Here is a 19,908-nt window from a genome sequence, read left to right on the forward strand (position 1 = left end):
AACATGAGCAGTTGAAAAACAAACAAAATTTACCACTATTCCTTTCAAGTTTCCAAATTAGTTAAATTACTTAAACCACAAGATTATAAACTGCTATGTACAAAGACCTATTAGCATTCATAACTGCTTATCTTTGTGAATCAGTCATTTTTCTATTCTGTACAACCAAAAGTCCAAAATAACTTCTTTCTAGGCTGAGACTGATACCAGACTTCACTATCTCTCATTCCTTGTTGTCAATTTAATATTATTATATATATAAAATATATAAAAATTGTTAGCATTCTTTAAAACAGTCTCACTCTTCTCATGTACTTGCCTCATAATAAGTTCATATTACAAAGTTGAATGTATAGTTTATACTCCTAAAATAGTGCTTTTCTACTTATTTTATATGTAAGTATTTTTTTCAGGGATTTTCCTATTTAAAATATTTGAAAACTCTGGCTGTAGACAAATTATTTTGAGTAGGAAAGTCACATTAACAGAACTGTGGTTTAGAAAAAATAATTCTGTGGCAGGGTGGTGAATGGCTTGAAGAGAAGGAAAATACAAGACATGAAATATTATAAGACATGCAGTATCCTAGCAAGTATTTTGATTCTCAGAGTTACATTTTGTTAAGCATTTACTGTGTACCTGGGATTGTGCCAGGTCCTTCACGCACTTTATTCATCTTCTCTTTTTTCTCACAACCAGCCAGGCAGGTGTTATCACCTTCATTTTAGTGTCCTGGAGTGGGCAAGTGACATGTTCAATCCAGGCTCTTTGCCTGGTACAGCATAGAATTGTTCTCCAGCTATTTTAGAGTGCTGTGTATGACTTAAAAAAAAAAAAAAGATTGTAATTCTTTCAGATATGTTATTTACTGCATTTGACGCCTCCATAATACTTAATATAAGAAACTAGTGAGAAATTAATATATATTTGTGGATAGATAAATGAATAAACAATGATAATCAAATCTTGCAAAATTTCCGTGGCATTTTGGTTATTTAGAACAATAAATATTAACTGATTAACGTACTTACTTTCGTAATATATATATATTTTTTCTTTTTGCTGTTGCTGTTTGAAATGAGTCCAATTGTGTTGCAAAATCCACAATCAAGATTTCAGTAGACTTGTCCTCCATATATTCATATAGTAATACTTTCTTCTTAGTAAACTGAAACTTCAAAAACAAGTTTTGGATTGAAAATTTATCTTTGTTTGAAGATAGTAAAAGTGAAAAAAAAAACCCCACACATTTGAATGCAGGAAGCCTTTAAGCAATCCTTCTCTTCTATGCTCTCCCATCCCCCATTCTTCCTGTGAAGCGTCAGAATAAACGTCCCTCTTTTGAACTAAATCACCCACTGCGCGTAGCTGGCGTCATAAGCACAGACGTATATACCTCATAACCCGAGCTCTCACACCTTATCAACATTCTCATCTAAAAGGCGAGGGTGTTGGAACCCAGGCTTTTTGTACGTGGTCCTATCAGTTAGGGGTAAAGAGAAAAAAAAGTGCATCTTGGGGAGGCTGGGGGATGGGCTGGTACAGGTTTGTTTGGGGTTCATTTCGCTTAAGCCTATTAAGGTCTAATTCATTCTATGCTCTACCTGATGGTGAGCAAAGCAGCTGAACTCTGTATTTCTTTGTAAGGCTGACATTTCCTTCGCACAATTTAAAATTAAACCTTTTATTAGTCCAGGGAGGCTGAGGTGGAAAACAATAGCAGCTCAGGGAGGGTAATTATTTCTGTTCCACTGTGTAGGATGTTTGAGCTTTTGATTAGTTGCACTCTACAGTACTTAACAGCTAACCAATCTTGCCATGATTAACAATACATGAGAAGTTTTTTTTATCCTAACAGTGTGCCACACACCCCTGAAACGTTAGCTTTATATGTTTCTTGGTGATTTCAATCTTGTTTTAAAAATACCTCTCATTTTCTGGGGTGTTTGAAAACGACCATACTATCAACAGCATGGAGTAGGAAGCAGCAGGCATGGTAAGAGGGGAATCACTATAAAATGGATGCAAAAAACTGTGGGTTGTACACCATTAAGCGTTCTCAGTGTGTTTCTAATGAGCTTATGATGGCCTTACCGAATTGCTGTTTCTACTCCAGCCCAGTAAATTACAGTATGCCCAAATTAAATCACAGGGACTCAGTAGAAGCCAGAATTCATCAGGGTTCACATTTGTGAGAATTAAAAAAATCATACTTAATCATATTTAAGTATGTCCACTGTCTCCAGAGTTTTAGGCTCACTTTCTTCCCCCAGATATTTGGGTGCTAGAGGGATACGTAGTTGGTTCACGCTCAAGGCGCATTTTTATTCCATTTCCTACTTTATGCAAGTACAATTCTTACTTCACTTCTGATCATTCCAAACTGCTTGCAGGGTAAATGCTGAGGTTGAATTCCAAGTCAATAATCTCTATGAAGCAGTAAGATTATAGTTATCACGTTTGTAGACGTTAGTTACTAAATATGTGTAGCTTTCTCTTGGACCTTAAAGTGTTCTAAAAGCTGGGATTTGGTAAATTAATATTATTAGATAGCAATAACTTACGTGATTTGGGCTAAAACTGTTCTTTAAAAGCCTTGAGGAAAAACTACGTGTGTCATCTGCTGTGTGAATGAATGGCCCTGTTGTATAGATAAAAGAAGCCACGTCACCTAGATAGGCTTTCAAGAGTAAAAAAAATAAAATGCTACTAAGGTTTGACCTGGGAGAAATAAAATTTAAGGAAACTGAGAAAATCACTACTTTTAAAAATTATTTCTCACAACTATTATGTCAGGAGATTAATACAGCATCTGTTGTCTAAGGGTTAAAGAAACATTACAAACATTAACAAATTTGGTTTCACAGTCTTTCTTTTCTAAGCTTCATTGCTACACAAGCACTTGGTTTTGGCTATACAGGAAGAAAAAAAAAAAAAAATGCCCCAAAGAGTGTTTAAGTGGAATTGACTCCTAGTTTCCATTTTCTAAAACCAGATGGCATAATCCCTGCCCATTAATGTATTAATTGGTTATCATGTTACTGGAGGAGGGTCAAATTAGGCTATTTAATTTATTGGGGGAAATAAAATTGCTCTCTCCTTCCCACAGAATCCAGCCTTCATCCCGCCCAGCCTCTCCCCATCTGGCTCAAACCACTCTCTGCTTTTCACAGAGAGCAGCTTAACAACAGGACTTTATACAGTTATAAATAAATAATCCAGGTTCTCGTTCCTAAAATGGAACGCAATGCAGAGCCGGTGGAGAAGTTGGCATGCTGTATCCTGCATGTGTGAAGCCTCATCTTTGATTAGCACAGACAGGAGATCGGAAAGCCATGAAGCACTTTTGAAACCTTGATAGGAAGTGACTCTCTCTGGATGCAGATTTATTGATACTGACAACATTGTTTTTTTCTCAATTTTTAAAAAAGTGAAAGTACCTTGTACATGGAAAAATACAGAAACCAAATGAATAATGAAAAAACAACAGCTCAGTAGAACTGAGTGTCCCAGCTCCTGAAAGAACCAGTGTGTGGGGAGAAAAGGAGAGAGAAAGAGAAAAAAAAGGAAGGGGGGGCAGCTTAGGGAGGAAGAATGGAAAGGTTAAATACAAAACGCTTTCAGTGGAGGGAGTTTTTAAAAAATAAATATCTTATATAATTTTCAAGTGTTTGCAAAAACCCGGTCCTTGGGTTCATCTATTTCTTTAAATGGAAAGCCTATGATATTCAGCAACATTAGCCTGAAACCTGCAATCTTTGGGGAAATATCATCTCACAATGACTCTACATACCTATACTGGCCAAGGAAAGAGAGTGATGTAAAAGTGAATCCCCTCCCCCCAAAAGAAAGAAAGTAAAAAAAAGAGAAAAAACGGCCCTAAAACATAGCAATATTTGCAAATGTCGAAGTTTCTTGATTTTTGTTGTTGTTAAGAAAAAAGGAGAGCATTTATCAAACCCTCCCAAATTTATTTGTGGTTAAGTCAAAAATAGAGTCAATGAACGGCAGAATTACAGGAAAATCCCAGTTCTGTTATTCAGTCGTCCTGGACATCATCAAACCCTCTCTTTCCTGACACCACAGGGAGAGCTGGAAATCACCCTCCCCTTTAGAAGTGACAACGTTTAGTCCAGGTTCAGGAGGCTGTCCTGTGTCTTCCAGAGCTGTAGCCCCAGAGGAGGACATTCACCTCTGCGGCTGAAAGGGCTCTTCTGGGCCCTGTTCGCCAGCTCCAGGCTTCTGGAACAGGCTTTCTATGCCAAAGACAAGATTTTCCTTCATCCTTTATGACTCTTCTGTCACAGTAAACACACTCAGAACAAGCAGACCTTCTACTACATCCTTTCACTGGGATAAAAACCCCAAGTTAACTTTTTCCTGGTCAGGGCAGTGCACAAGAGTTGGTCCTTGAAGGAGCCCAGGGCTGGCTTAGAACCACCCTGTTTACCACAACAAAGAAAGCCACAGTCTGGGTGGAGGGGAGGGTCAAGGGCCACTCAGGTGCTATGGAAAGGATGGTACCTCTGGTGGGGGTCTTTGATCCAAGTATGGCCATGGCCATCTGCATAGTACAATCCTTAAGGACAAAGAAACAGGTGGAAAAGATGGATATGAAAAATATGAGAGACACAGGCTATTTCCTCCTTCCTTCCCTCAACATATGTGAAATCTCCTTTGGAATTTCATGGGTGGAGATTGAGTTCCCTGCACATGGTGGGTGCTCTGTAACTATAGGTCATTGCTTCCATGACCTGCCACGGGATGTGGGGTTGTAACGGGAGGGGATATACCGTTTTTAAACCCTTCAGGTGATCAAAAATATTATTATTCATCAAGATGTTGAAAAAATATTGGAATGACAAGAGAATAACAGTGTAGAAGACAAGCAGTATCTTTTAAAAAGTGAAAATTAATGCAATGAAAAGAGCTTAGCAGTTGCCACCAAAGAAATACATTAAGAAGTGATATGAGATTTTAGAAGCTATAATATTTGTTAAATGAATCTTTCTTTGACATAATCATGATATAACCTCTATTATAGAATTCAGGGGAGTTATTTGGTGTGAAGGAGCACCTATGTGAGGTAGAGACTGTTGGTCCAGGAAACTGTTATCCAGACATGAAAGAATCAACAAGCCGGTGGACACCCCGCAAGAGAGGACCATGGCAGCCTGCCCTCATCACTCACCGCATCTTGATTGGACCCTGAGCTCACTGCCAAGGTTAACATTATTCTCGTTAGACCCTGAGCCAAGAGTCAAAGAGCCAGCCATGCCTTCACTCTTGGGTTCTACAATATTTGATTCTATCTAAACCCCTTAAGACAAAGAGAAAACATTCGCTGGGGACACAACTTAGAGGATGCAGGGAGATGTGGGCACAGATGGATGGATAACATAATGATGACAGGGGCTAAGACTAGATTTTTTTAACGGGACACCAAAAGATCCCATGTGCGTGTCCACCTCATCCTTTAACTTCCCACAACCTACGTACAATATAATGGGATCAGACCTGGCTTTGAGGGATCTGAAGGAAATGACTTTGTTTCTCTGAGTTCAGTTCTCTCATCTATAAAACCTGGGAAAATACCTGCCTCGTATGGATATTTGAAGGATTGAATAAAATAAAGGTATGCAAATATGCTATTGCTTGGCCTAAGTTTAGTGGGGTGGCCGGTAAATACCATTTACTCATCTTTCTCACCCTGAAGTAGAACCCTTATTTAGGAAAAGAAGAAGAAAACTTCCTATCTCTTCAGAATGAGGCTCTGGCACTTCTCAGAAAATGAATTTGGTAAGTGTGATTTTTTAAAAACAACTTACTGGATACCGATATCAATTTATAACAGATAAGAAAGGCGCAGTATCACTTGGGGCAGTTTAATACTCAGTTTCAAAGACAACATGAGTTTGGAACTTTAAAGAAGAGAAACTGTTGGTACCTAATTTAATCTGGTTCTCAAGTGCTTACATTTTAATTTGGACTGTTTAAACACCACTTATGAGACTATAGGGACTTTAAACCACATCACAAATCACAGAATGAAGCACTTTATTTTTCAGGCAACTTTATTAAAGTGAGGCGGTTAAATGACAAGTAAGTGGAGTAATCATGAAAACCTTTTTCGTGATTAAGATGGATGATGGTACACCTGCTTAAACAGTACGGTGAGATGGGCAGGTTATCCTTCTTAGAAAGATTTCATCTCTGGAATGTTCCTCCCTCTTCAGATAAGGCTCTGGTTTCTGATTCAGATAAAGCATGTTTTGTTTTAGGTGTGTTTTGGTGGTTGAAAACAAAAGTTTAGACATATCACAAGAAATGTCTAAGATAACTGCTCACTCAGATAACTTCTTAAAGAAGGAAACAAGCAAATATGCAAAGGTCAATTTTCTGTCTGTTTAGAAGTATCTCAGACAGAGGACCAAGTTCAATTAATTTCAATTGAGTGATTATTTGTGATGCCATTTATGTAAAAACAGAGATACAAAAGTTCTAAATTCTGTACACACACATATATACATAAATTATAAGAAGTAAAGATTATGAAAGGCATATATCAAACCCTGGTACTTTTGGAAAGCACTGGAATTTTGGTGTTGGGAAAAAGAGAAGGACTACAGGGAAATAATGGCTGGACTCAACTGCGATGAGATAGGTTTTCTATCTGAAAGCTGGGAATCAGTAAAATCGCTTTTGTTGAATTCTAGATGTGAAACAAACAAGCTAAAAAATTCAAATATTCTGGCAGGGGAGTTAAGAAGATTTCATTTTAGAAATCAAAATTATACATGAAACTGGAAAAATCAGATTCAGTTTTGCATTGTGTGCCTACTATTTTGTTAGAATGAGATTGCTTATATTATTGTAAAATATGAATAGTCTGATAAGCTAATAATTTTTGGTGGAAAACAGTATTGGTAGAGTAGAATTTGCAAAATACTAATGGGTTTGTAACAAAGTTTGCTTTTCGAATCTGTAGTAAACTAAGAACAATATAGGCAATGCAGTTTTCTTTGTTTTTCATAAATTTATTTTTTAAAGGATATTCTTTATTCTCAGAATATTTTCATCCTATATGTGTTACAAAAGCTTTCTTTTATAAAATGGATGGTGCTAGAAGATAGTAATCTATTTTTTTCCCTAATATCCTTGCTAGGTAAAATAGAAATTGAGCAAACTTTTATTAGTGCCTTTATTAGCTGTTTATGAACTTAGAATTGGTCTTGGTGGATTGATAGTTTATCATTATGAAATGTTTCTCTTCATCTCAGCAATGATTCTAGCCTAAACATCCACTTTTTATGCTTAGTATAGCTATATTAGTTCACTTATAGTGTTAACCTACTATGTCTTTTCCCATTCTTTGTCTTTCAACTTTTCTGTTTTCTTGTCTTTAAGGTGTGTCTCTAGTAACAGTATACATTTAAATTTGTTTCTGTATAACCTCTATGACAGTTTCTATCTTTTAATTAGAGTATTTATTTATTTTTTTAATTTATTTTTTAACATCTTTATTGGAGTATAATTGCTTTACAATGTGTGTTAGTTTCTGCTTTATATCAAAGTGAATCAGCTATACATATACATATATCCCCATATCTCCTCCCTCTTGCTTCTCCCTCCCACCCTCCCTATCCCACCCCTCTAGGTGGTCACAAAGCACCAAGCTGATCTCCCTGCGCTATGCAGCTGCTTCCCAATAGCTATCTATTTTACATTTGGTAGTGTATATATGTCCATGCCACTCTCTCTCTCTTCGTCCCAGCTTACCCTTCCCACTCCCCTTTACATTTGATATATTTACTGAAGTATTTGTGCTAAAATCTACATCATCCTACTTGGTTTCTAGTTTTCCATCTCTTCTCCATTCTCTTTTCCCCTCTTCTGTGCCTTCTTTTAGAAAAACATCAGGAACTTTTTGTTCAGTTTTTTCCTGTATTAACTGTTGGTTTTACGTTCTTTTATTTTTTACTTTAGTCATTACCATAGAGAACAGAACATTTATTCTTGACTTATTAAAGATTACTATAAATTAGTACTTGTATAACCTCCCAGATAATGAAAGATCTTTGAATATTTTAAATTCTTTTACCTTCTCACAGTTTTTCTGCTATCGTTTTCACATAATTTATTTCACCTGTAAACTATGGTTTGGCTTCCCCTCAAGACAGATCCTGGGACAACAATTAGAGTTCAGAGAGTTTATTTGGAAAGTGATCCCGGAAAGAAAGTGATCAAGTGGAAAGGGAGAGAAGTCATAAAGTATCTTAATGACCAGGTCACAGTTTGGAGGCTTAAATGTGTGAGGGGCTGTACTGGGTTGACTGGTGGCCCCCCAAAAGATATGTCCATGTCCTTACCCCAGGAATTGGTGCATGTGACCTTATTTGGAAAAATACTCTTTGCAGATGTAATTAATATAAAAATGTGGAGATGAGGAAATCCTTCTAGAATAGGGCAGACCCTAAATCCAATGACAAGTCCTTTAAGAAAGAGAAGAGAAGACACACAATGCGGAGGAGAACGCTCTGTGAATACGGAGGTAGAGGCTGGAACTATGCAGCCACAAGCCAAGGAACACCTGAAGAGACCAGAAGCTGGAAGAAGCGGAGTAGGGTTCTCCTCTGGAGTATTCAGAGGAAGCGTGGCCATGCTGGCACCTTGATTTAGAATGTCTAGTTTCCAGAACTGTCAGAGATTAAATTTCTGTTATTTTAAGCCACCAAGTTCATAGTAATTTGTTACAGTAGCCCTAGGAAACTAACACTTATACTGAGAAATGGAGTCCCGCTGTAACAAAAACCTAAAAATGTGGAAGCGTCTGTAAAATTGGGCAAAGGGCATAGCATGGAAGAAGCTTAAGCAGTATGATAGAAAAAGCCTAGATTGCCTTGAAAAGAATGCTGGCAGAACTAGGCATGAGCATTAAGGCATTTCTGGTAAAAGCTCAGAAGGAAATGAGGAGCATCTTTCAGGAAACTAAAGGGAAGGTAATCCGTGTTATATAGCAGTAGAAAACTTGGCTGAATTATATCGTTGGAAACAATATAATTGGAAAGTAGTCTGGAAAGTAGAACTTATCAGTGATGAAACTGGGTATTTAGCAGAACAGATTTCCAAGCCTAGTGTTGAGGGTGTGGTCTGGTTTCTTCTTGCAGCTTATAGTAGAATGTGAGAGGAAAGAGAGAAATTGCCAAGCAAAATGGACCCAGCACTTGATGATTTGGGAGGTTCTTGGTCTATTCAGACTGCAAAGGATGCTAAAATTAAGTAATTCATGGTTGAGAAAGTGTGCCCTAGAAAGAAGGTCAAGGGTGTGACTGGACTGTATTGTATACTGTTGTTCTTCTACTCATAAAACAGCTATTTGTTTGTTTGTGTTTATCCAGTTTTTATTTAGGTATTTTTGGTAGGATCATTGGTCTGAAACAAGTGACGCTCTTAGAGCCAGAAGCCAGATTATGGTTTTAAGGTAGAAATACCAATATATTGTATGGTTGCAGTAAATAATACAGCAGTAAGTGTGGGCATACTTTTTATTGAGAGTGTCAGAGGTTTTATTTCCCTGTAATTATTAATACTCTAGGTGTATATGCCAGACTTTTTATGAAGGTAGAAATAATACAGGAGTAAAAGGTCTGAAGACTCAACAGCTTATTATTATATAATCCACTTTTTTTTTTGTCTCCAAAAAACTCCACTAAAGCACTACAGACGATTATCTCTTTTAATTAATTAATTATCTCAATTAAAGCTAAAGTTTTTCAACAAATATTAATTTCTTGTTACTGTGTGCTCAGAACTACTCTAAGCTCTAGGAGCTGATGGATGGGGAATATGGCAGGGAGGAAAAAAAAAAAGATATATACTGAATAATCCCTACTACCAGTGAGTTTATAATCAAGTTGGTCAGAAATGACTATTGAGTAAAAGAAATCAGTGAAAAAATACATGTGAATTACATCACACTGATTATCCGTGCAAAAGAATAATAATATAAAAATGAATCACAGGGCAAGAGACACTATCTAACGAGGTGTTCGAGCTATTATTGTGATAAAGTTATTTGGTTATTTTGCAACCAAAATTTCTACTAAGATTTGTTAGTCTCATATATTTTATGATATCCTCAGGGGAAAAGTGCTCATTTATTCAACACACAGAGGATATTCTAGCTGAATAAGCCCTAGGAAGAAATTCTCTTTTTATGAGGTTACAATTCTGAAGCAAAGAACAGATTAGGAGCACTTACTAATACATTTATTTGTATTTTGATGTAAATATGAAATAAAATGAGTTAGTTCATGACCATTTTCACACACAAAAAAAACTGGTCAGTTTCTTGTTGTTTTGTTGTTTTGGCCAAGGATATTAAATAACTCAATCATTCTAAGTCATTTTTAAGATCACACACTTCCATTTTCATATTTATTTATGATTTTACTCTGAAGCAAACCAGCAATAATAATACATCAATGAAATGTTTTACTTTTAAATAACAGTAAGATTTAAATATAGATTTAAATGATATGTAAATTAGAGATTTAAATATAGATGCTTTATAAAAAAGAACAGGTATTTTCATGATAGAGCCATTATTTTACATATAAGATCTCAGTTTATTCTGGAATATAACTAGGTAGAAAAGTATTGTAAACATTATTTATAAATGTCTGCATTGATACAGCATTATGCTAAGTGTTATAGCAAAAAAAGTAAGGGGGGAAATCTCTCTGTATGGGAATATATATATATCTATGTGTGTAAGCATGCACATATTACAGAAAATATCACAATGCTTTAAGAACCATAATAAAATATATGGAGCGCTGCTTCAAAGTCTAGTTAATGCAGGTAACAACCTGTTATAAGATATAATGGGAGGAAAAAAAACTTTGATAGTAGCAAAAAAAATAAAATAAAGCACTGAAGGTAAGCTTAGCAAGTAATGGGCACCATCTATAAGAAGAAACTTTTTAAATGCTGAAAGATGCAAAAGAAGATTTCCATTTAAACAAATGCAAAGTTCTGCTATATTCTTGAATAGAAGAAACAACAACATAATGAGGTCAGTCCCCCAATGTTAATCTTATCAATTGGTTGGAAAAATATACATAATAATTCTAGAAAAATGACTAGGACTGCCTTTGTAAATTATTAAACCACATTATAAACCTAACTATCTAAAAACAGAATGGTATATGCTTATAACTAGATAGACCAGAATAGAAAATCCATCTAAATCCATAAGGCATTTGTTTTTCATTTGATAAAGAGAACATTTCAACTTAAGTAAGAAAATATGGATTACTAACTAAATTGGTAATTGGGGCATTAGGTTAGCCATTTGGAAAAAATAAACAAATTTGGATTTCTACCTCATACCATAAATTCCACATAGATTCAAAAATTATAAATGAAAAATTAATCATAAAGAATTAGTGGAAAAAAAACCAAGCACGTAGAGTTCTTTTATAATCTCAGAATCATGAAGCCTTTTAAGTATGGCACAAAATCCCAGAAGTCTAATAATAATATATTGATAAATTCAACTATATAATATTTCAACAATATAATATTTCTGCTTGAAGAAACAAACAAAATCAAAAGACAACTGACAAATGGGAAAAATTTGCAACTCACAACACAAAGTTAATTTTCCTAATGTGTAAAACATTAATTTCCCTGTGTGTAAAACATTTCTTCTAATTAACTAGAAAATATTTTAAAACAGTATAAAATTTGCAAAGTACATGAAAAAGCAAATCGCAGAAAATGAAATACAAATATTTGACTTCTAAACGTGTGAAAAGACACTTGATCTAAGTTATAATAAAAGAAATATAAAATTAAAATTGGAAGAAGACATAGTTTTCACTTATATGTATTGGCAAATGTTAAACAATTTGGTAACGGAGGCACTTTCATATTTCGTGCTAAAAGTATAAATTAGTACAACTATAATATATGGAAGGCAATTTAGCACTAGTTAGAAAAAAGTTTTAAAATCAGTGTTACCTTTGCCCTATTTATATTCCACTATTGGGAATATATCCTACACATGTAAAATGATCTATACTTAATATTATTCACTGAGTTACCTTTTGATATTCCAAACACTTTGAAAGAGACCTGTTTTTATCATTAAGGAAATGGTAAAGATTATTATGTCACATTTAAATAATAAAAGCATGTTAAAAAGAATTAGAACTATATATATCTTAAGAGATCAAAGATGTTTAAGATATATTTTTATGGGGAAAAAATAAATAAGAAGTATGTTTTTGACAAACTACTAGTTATGAGGTGAATTTTGTCTCCCCAAATTCATATATTAAAATTTTAAACCCAGTGCCTCAGCATGTGACTGTAGTTAGAGACAGGGCCTTTAAAGAGGTAATTAAAGTAAAATGAAGTCATATGGAGGGGCCCCAATCAAATATGACTGGTTCCTTATAAGAAGAAACTAGGACACAGACAATATATGCACAATGAGGGGTGACCATGCAAGGACACAGTAAGAAATGCAACCATCTGCAAGCCAAGGAGAGGGACCAAAGAAGAAACCAGAAGAAACCAGACCTCTCAACACCCTGGTCTTAGACTTTTACTTTCCACCCAGTCTGCGGTATTTTGTTATGGCAGCCCAAGCAGATGAATACACTCCTATTTGTTTAAAAGTAATATATATATGTACATATGTATCTGCTTGTAGATGTATAGAAAATCTCTTGAAGGATACTTAAAGTGGTTGCATTGCTTTCTCTGGGAAAAATAATTGTGTTGTCAATGAAAAGGTGAGAGAGAGACTTCTGGAAAGAGGAGTGTCCTTGAAACTAGAAGAGTTTCAGTAGCAGCCTGGCCCATTTATTAACATGGTACCTGGAGGAAAATCATTTAGTCCTATAGCACCTCAGCTAGACATCTGTAAAATAGGGTACCAGATGGCCACTAAATGACTTTCTAGTATCTGCAAATGAACATATGATTAATGTTAGATTATTTGAGAAGTTTTTAATCTGCTCTGGAAAAAAGTGACAACTAAGGAAATGTAAGTATATGAACATTCAGTATGTAACCAAAGGATTAGCATTGCGTCCTAAAGACTAACGTTCAGAAGAAGCTGAAAATAACAACATGTTTTCGTTCCATCCTGACCAAGAAAAGAACTAAGAAGTAACCTTATTGATTATGGACAGATGGTGTAAAGTTAGCAAAACAAGAAGAGAGAAAAGAAATAGGAACCTCCTATTTTATTTCTGTCCTCCCTGTCAAAGAGAATAATCTTCAGATTGGAAAGAGTGAAAAATATCTCGGGTAGGGGGAATTGAAACTCAAAGATTAGTGAACAGATTGTAAGAGAGTGCCCAGCTACTCAAAATGAATCCAATTTTCTGGACCCAGATGAATTGTTCAAAGGTACTGGAAGAACTTGTCCCAGAAAGCCCACTGCTACCATCAGTAGTCATTAAGGAAACAGTAGAGAAGAGTAAGTGTTATCCTGGTTTCAAAAAGCTTCACAAGGTATCTTCAGTAAACTATAGATGAGTCATCTTTTTCCTTCCATTAATCACTAGAAACCAGGTTGGGTACCCCCAAGGAAAAAGTCGTGGTGGACCAGCCGCAGAGTTGGTGGGTTACTTTTCTTTGTTCTTGGAGATTACATTCCTCGAATCTCTCTTATGGCCCCCGGGATGTTGTCAGGTATTCACTTACACACATGTTTCCCTAGACTATGAGCTCCTCGGGGATGAATGATGCTCTATTTTAGAGTTTGAGCTTTTCACATTCTATTCGTTTTTTGAAAGTTTAGGAGTAATATCAGCTGTAGACAAAGTACATGTGGGTTTCATGAAAGCATTTGACAAAATTCCTGTTAATGGATGTGTGGTCACAATGGAAAAAAGCTCTACAATTAGGATTGTGTAGCTTGTTATATTGCATGACCCAGGGGGCATTGGTGAATGGAAATTAACTAGAGGGAGCTCTCTGTTTACTCACTATAAACTCTTACCTTCAGCCCAGCTTTGTTTGAAATCATAGAAGTCATGGATATACTCAGAAAACTTACGAATCATAATATTTATTGAGCACTGTGCCAGGTTTATTAGGGATGAAATAGTGGGGCGGGGGGGAGGTTCAGTCCCTGCCATTGGAGCATTTGCAGCCATACAGAAGCAACAGATAAATACATTTAATAAATTAGAGGAAATGTCAGTGGAAGCTCTAAACTTTCCCCATAGAATGAATTTAGTATTGGCAATCTGGTTGAAGGTATGCCTCCGAGGCTTGTGTTGAAGCTGCATTTGCACAGCAAGGACTGATTTTATTTAGCTATATATTTGGGGATGTTTGGAGTGAGAGATATCATGGAAGATTATGGGAATGTACATTGATGGTGAAGCTTCTAGACAGTGCTGTGACAGAGAAAGTACAGAGAGCTGTGGGGTTACGTAGGAGAGTAGCTAACCTATTCTCTGTCCATCAGGCATCTGATCTCATTTAGTGGAAGTGATGTCCTACCAGAGTCATGAAGATAAGTAAGAGGAATGTGGGGAAAAAACAAGTGTTGCAGGGAGAAGGAACGGTACCTGTCAAATTCCAGAGGCAGGACCATGAGATCTTAGAATATCTAGAAATGTGCTGTGACTAGAACATCGACTGAGAATGAGGGAGTCTTACATGATTCCTGCAGAGGGCAGTCATAAAAGCCTGTTTGCAAAGGTACAGTCTCTTTATTCTTTGAATAATGGAAGCAAACGCAAGTTTTTAATGCTAAACTATAACATAATCTGTTTCATTTTTTGAAAAGACTCCTTGGGGTGGAGAACAGATTGGAGGGGCTATGTCTGGAGGTAGGGAGCCCACTTAGAAAGTTGTTACAGGAGCAGAAGATATTGGTGGCTTTCCTATTGGGTAGGGAGGAGTGGAAGGACCGTGAAATGTTAGCTTGGTAGCACGGCTAGAACTCTGGGGTTTATTACATGTGTTGCATGGGTTAAAGGAAAAGGAAAAGACTCATATATAATTTTGATGTTTCCAGCATGGGCCCCTATATGGATGGTGATAATATTCATTGAACTAGAACCCAGGAGGAAAAGCAGATTTGGAGTTTGGAGGGTACAGGAGGATTTCAGTGTGGTGAGTGATAAGCAGGGGAGAGATGACAATGAAGGTAAGAATATGGGAATCAACAGTGTATAGATCAATCATTGTTTATTATTATTATTAATTTTGTCATCCTTGCCTTTAAGAACCTGGTGAATGCTATGGGGAAAATGAACTTATGCGCAACAATGTTTATGAAATCCCTGAAGCCCCTCTTTGGATTCTAGATCAAGAACCCTCATTAAGGGAATACACAGAACCACGTAGAGAGTATGCGCATATTGAAAATGGAAGAAGGCTTGTCATGGGACCCTGAGGAGTAATGGGAATGAGCAGAGAATAATGAACTTACAAGATGACTAAGGAAGAGAAGTCAGAGGGTTAAGAGGAAAACAGGAAAGTATGTCATGGAAACCAAGTAAAACTATTTCAAGTATGAAGGACATGTTAACTGTAAAATACATCCAATGAACAAATGTGGGCATACAAATGCTAGAAGGATACAACAAATCTAATAAGAAGAAATTTAATATTATTAAATGGGAAATCCTAGGTCCAAATAGTCAACTGGAAAATCATTAAAAAGGAAAAAAATTTATTTAACTGAAATATGTGAATGTCTTTAGGATCACTATGTATCAATCAAGCGATCTTGTCTACAATCATGTCCATAGAATAGAAAGAATAAGTAATAGTTTCATTCTTAGGCCTGAGTAGCTTTGAATAATTTAAGATTTGCCTGTGTAAAGCAGTTAGATTAGAAATATTGGCATCTTGGAAAATATAAATTGAACCAAAGAGTGCAGTTTATAAGGAGGATGGCTCTGATTCAGCAATTCAGGCAAGAATTCCTAGCAATTACTTTTGTCTAGAAAGGACTGCTCCCTAAACTCGCTGTATTCCTCAATGTGGAAGGAGTTCAAACAGAAGTTAGGTGATTGAGGGTCTGCACTATGAAAGAGACTAATCAAACAGCAATAAGAGATTGGGGCTGGATGACCTTTAAGTTTTATTCTAATGTTACTATTCTTTGATTTGAAGATTTCTACAGGAAATCTAAAATATAAGCTTTAGTAAATCTAGAGAAAACTATGTTTTCTCCTGGTCACTTCGTTATTATATACACTAAATTATTATATTTTTATTGTAATATTTTCATATTGTCTATGTTTAGTCTTTCCTATACTGTAGTCATTTTACAATCCCAGCAAACTTTAAATAAGAAGTTATATTATGAGCATTCAAGTGTTGAAAAAAATGATTTTTTTAAAGTTTAACCACTTGGATGCTCTAAAATAAATGAAAGCTGCCAAAGCAAATGTTAATGATACAAAAAGGCAAATCATGAATATGTCAGATCATTACTAAAACATAAAGTAACAGAAAGATGTTTATTAAAGTAATATTAAAAAAACCTTTTACTTCCAGAATTATATGATACAAGTGACTTTCATCAAACTTTCAATACTTTGATCTGATCATGGCTTTGAAAATCTTAAGGAAAATGGGGACACAACTATTTTAACTAATAAAGAAAAAGGAAAGTTTCTATGAGAGCTTAGACAAATAACTCATTGAAAATAATAATAAAACAAAGAACTTTTTCCTGTACTTCAGACAATTTTATAACACCATTGAGAAAGGTAGCTTGAAAATGAAGAGGAACAACTTTCTAATCAAAAGAGAGAATTTGTACAAAGCAATCTGTATTTTATGTGCGATGTTATTCATACCTGGTTGTAGGAAACCCCTTCCAGTCTTGTCTCTTTTTCCCAGTGGCTAGAGAAAAGAAGGCTGTACCTGTATTGGAACCTGTCTCAGCATTGCTACCCACAAGATTTTATTCCAGCCAGGTTTTAGTGCCTTGTGACTTTGCCAAGAAATAAGGGAAAAAAGATCCCTCAGATGACTGTTTCAATGCAGTGAAGAGAAGGCAAGGCTGTGTATTTTCTACGGCCCTGTGTAATTCAGATCCAGGATTACTCACTCCTCTTAAGTGAGGATAAGCTTAAAAAATTAGTCCATTTTCCTCTACTTCAGGCCTTAGTGTCCACATCAGCCAAACCAAGCAAAGAGTTCGCCTTGAAAGAAATCCTACAGCAGACAGCAAAGCCGGACCACAAAAGACCCGTTTGTGAAGAGATTATCACCAAGGCAGCTTGCGGTTAGATACCTTATGATTTGGACAAAATAGATTTATAGGAGTCATAGTTTTTCTAAACACATTTCTTACTTTGACCATATGAAAATTGGTATCCCATCTCCTATTAAAAATGTGTGTATGGAATATCTTCAAATAAACTCATTGATATGTAAGCAAGTGACTAAATATAAATACCATTAACCATAATATCATTATCACCAAAAAACATTACTGATGTTTTGTAAATAAAAAGCATTGTGCTACACCAAGCACACAGACTGTGATCTCTAATAACACCGCCACTAAAAGGAACCGGGGCTCCACAGATCAATGGGTGATCCCAGGACTGGGACACAGAATCTTTTGATGTCAGAAATTAAAGAAGTGCTTAAAAAAATGATGCGTGCATATGAGAAAGACATAGGAACCAGATGGAAGGGGCTCCCACTGACCAAATCCAGCACAATTTGAGAACCAAAATAACTAAGAACACTAAAGAATTTTAAACCATTGGAGAAAACAGAAATCTATCAGTTCATACCAATAATTAATAGGTATATTATTGATGGATAGATGATAGATTGATGAATGGATGGATAGATAGATAGGCAGACAGACAAATAGATGATAGGAGGAAAAGTCAAATGATAAATGTGGAGGGAATGGTAGAGTTGGAAAATCAAGATTTTGCATCCCTCATAGTAAAGATTGGATCAACCAAGAATTATAAACAGATAGTCAATCTAGGAGAAACTTACAAAGGAGCATATTTAAAAGAAAATATAGTTTATTCAAAAATGTTGATATCAAAAAAAGACAAAGAAAGACAGTAATATGTTCAAGATTAACGAGAACTAAAGAGACAGGATAACTAAATGCAATAACTGATACTAAAGGGGATTCTGTAAGGAGGGAAAAACATACCATTCAGCGCGTTATTGGATCAACTGGTGAAACTGGAATACAAACAATAGATTATAAAGTGTTCTATCAAATTGATAACTCTACTGTGATTATGTAACAGAATATCTCTGTTCCTAGAAAACATGCATTGAAGCGTGTAAGGGTAAAGAGCCCTGATGTATGCAACTAATTTTCAAATGATTCAGAAAATAAAGCACACATGCACATACAGTATAAGCCAATGGAGTAAATTGTTAAGAATATTTTGAGTAAAAGTTGAATTTGAATTAAAAGCCTATGGGAGTTTTTATAAAAAACTGTTGATATTTTTGCGTTTTATACTACCCTTACTTTTGAAAATTTTCTGCAAGTTTAAAATTATTTCCAAATAAAAAAGTTTTTTTAGAAGTTCATACTAGATCTTCAAGGCTAAAGATATATAATTTACAACTGTGCCATCCTGGAGTCCAAATTCTAATTGGGATGGGCAATTCAACACGTGTACATGAAAAACTAAGACTAAGGATCATAGCTGGCAAAATAATCTCAATAAAATACTTTTCTTCTTGTCTTTTTGAGTGCAGACTGCTTTTGATGTCCCAAGGCTTCAAAATAAAATAGATATAATCTAGATGGTAGTGTAAAATAGTGTCTATTAAGTGGTTTTAGAGTTAATTTGATTGATCCTGATGTTAAAAGTTTTTTTAAAAAATCAAAACCAGAGAAATGCCTCACCTCAAAGATAGTCCCAGGTGTTCAGAATGTGGTGTTTTGTTTTTGACATTTTACCTGAGAGAATAAATGTGGAAAATTCAAGAACCATTCATTACCAAATCCAAATGTGAAGGATGGGGGATGCGAGACAGCAGAAATGAGCCCATGTACTAGGTTAAGTTGCAAGGACCAACTTTTCACACTTACTCGGTGGCCATGCTATACTTCTGAAGAATTACACATAATTCGGTGGTGGTCCACATGTGCAAGACAACCAGAGTGAATAGGCAATAGTGAACTCATGGGTTATAAGAGGAGTGTGATGAAAACACACATACAGACACACACAGACACAGAATTGTGTATCATCAGCTACAGTAAAGAGGAGCAACTTGAAAACAGCAGGTAGTCCTAAAAGCTGAGGTCTCAGACTTGGAATACTCAGAGCGAATAAGAACTAACATTACAAGGAAATCTGCAGATTACTGTCACCTTGCTGACAGTTGGAAGAGGCCTAGGTCAGGAATCAGAGCATGGCACTGGGGCACACACCTGGATGACAGAGCTGGAGGTGATGGAGGCAGCCATGCATCCCTCAGGGTTCTTCCCACCTCCTGTCATGTCCTGAAGCTGCCTGTCTCCTCCACCTCAGACACTTGGTGGTTCTCGTCACTGGGTGCCATGCTGTGTCCGTTCCCCAGCTGGCCCGAGAATGGACATTTACTTGGCCTCCGCATTCATTCTCCCTTCCACACGACACTTCATTTCCCTTCTGAACACTTACTTTTCCATCATGGTGTGGAGCCTGACGGGAATGGTCAGTCCATTCCAGGAGGGAAGCTGCACCGAGACCTGCGATCTCTTTCTGGAACGTTTTTTCCTCTCGCCACACCATGGAATCGGCTGCAAATTGTGCCTTAATTTAGGTAAACTAGATGCTCTTTCTGCAGACTTTGAACCTTAAGGAAATTATGCAAGGCTGTAAGAAAATAAATAAAGCTAAAGCAGGTTGAATTTAAGCATCCAGTGGG

The sequence above is a fragment of the Balaenoptera borealis genome (assembly GCF_965194805.1).
Source record: "Balaenoptera borealis genome assembly, chromosome: 17".
NCBI classification, from domain to species: domain Eukaryota; kingdom Metazoa; phylum Chordata; class Mammalia; order Artiodactyla; family Balaenopteridae; genus Balaenoptera; species Balaenoptera borealis.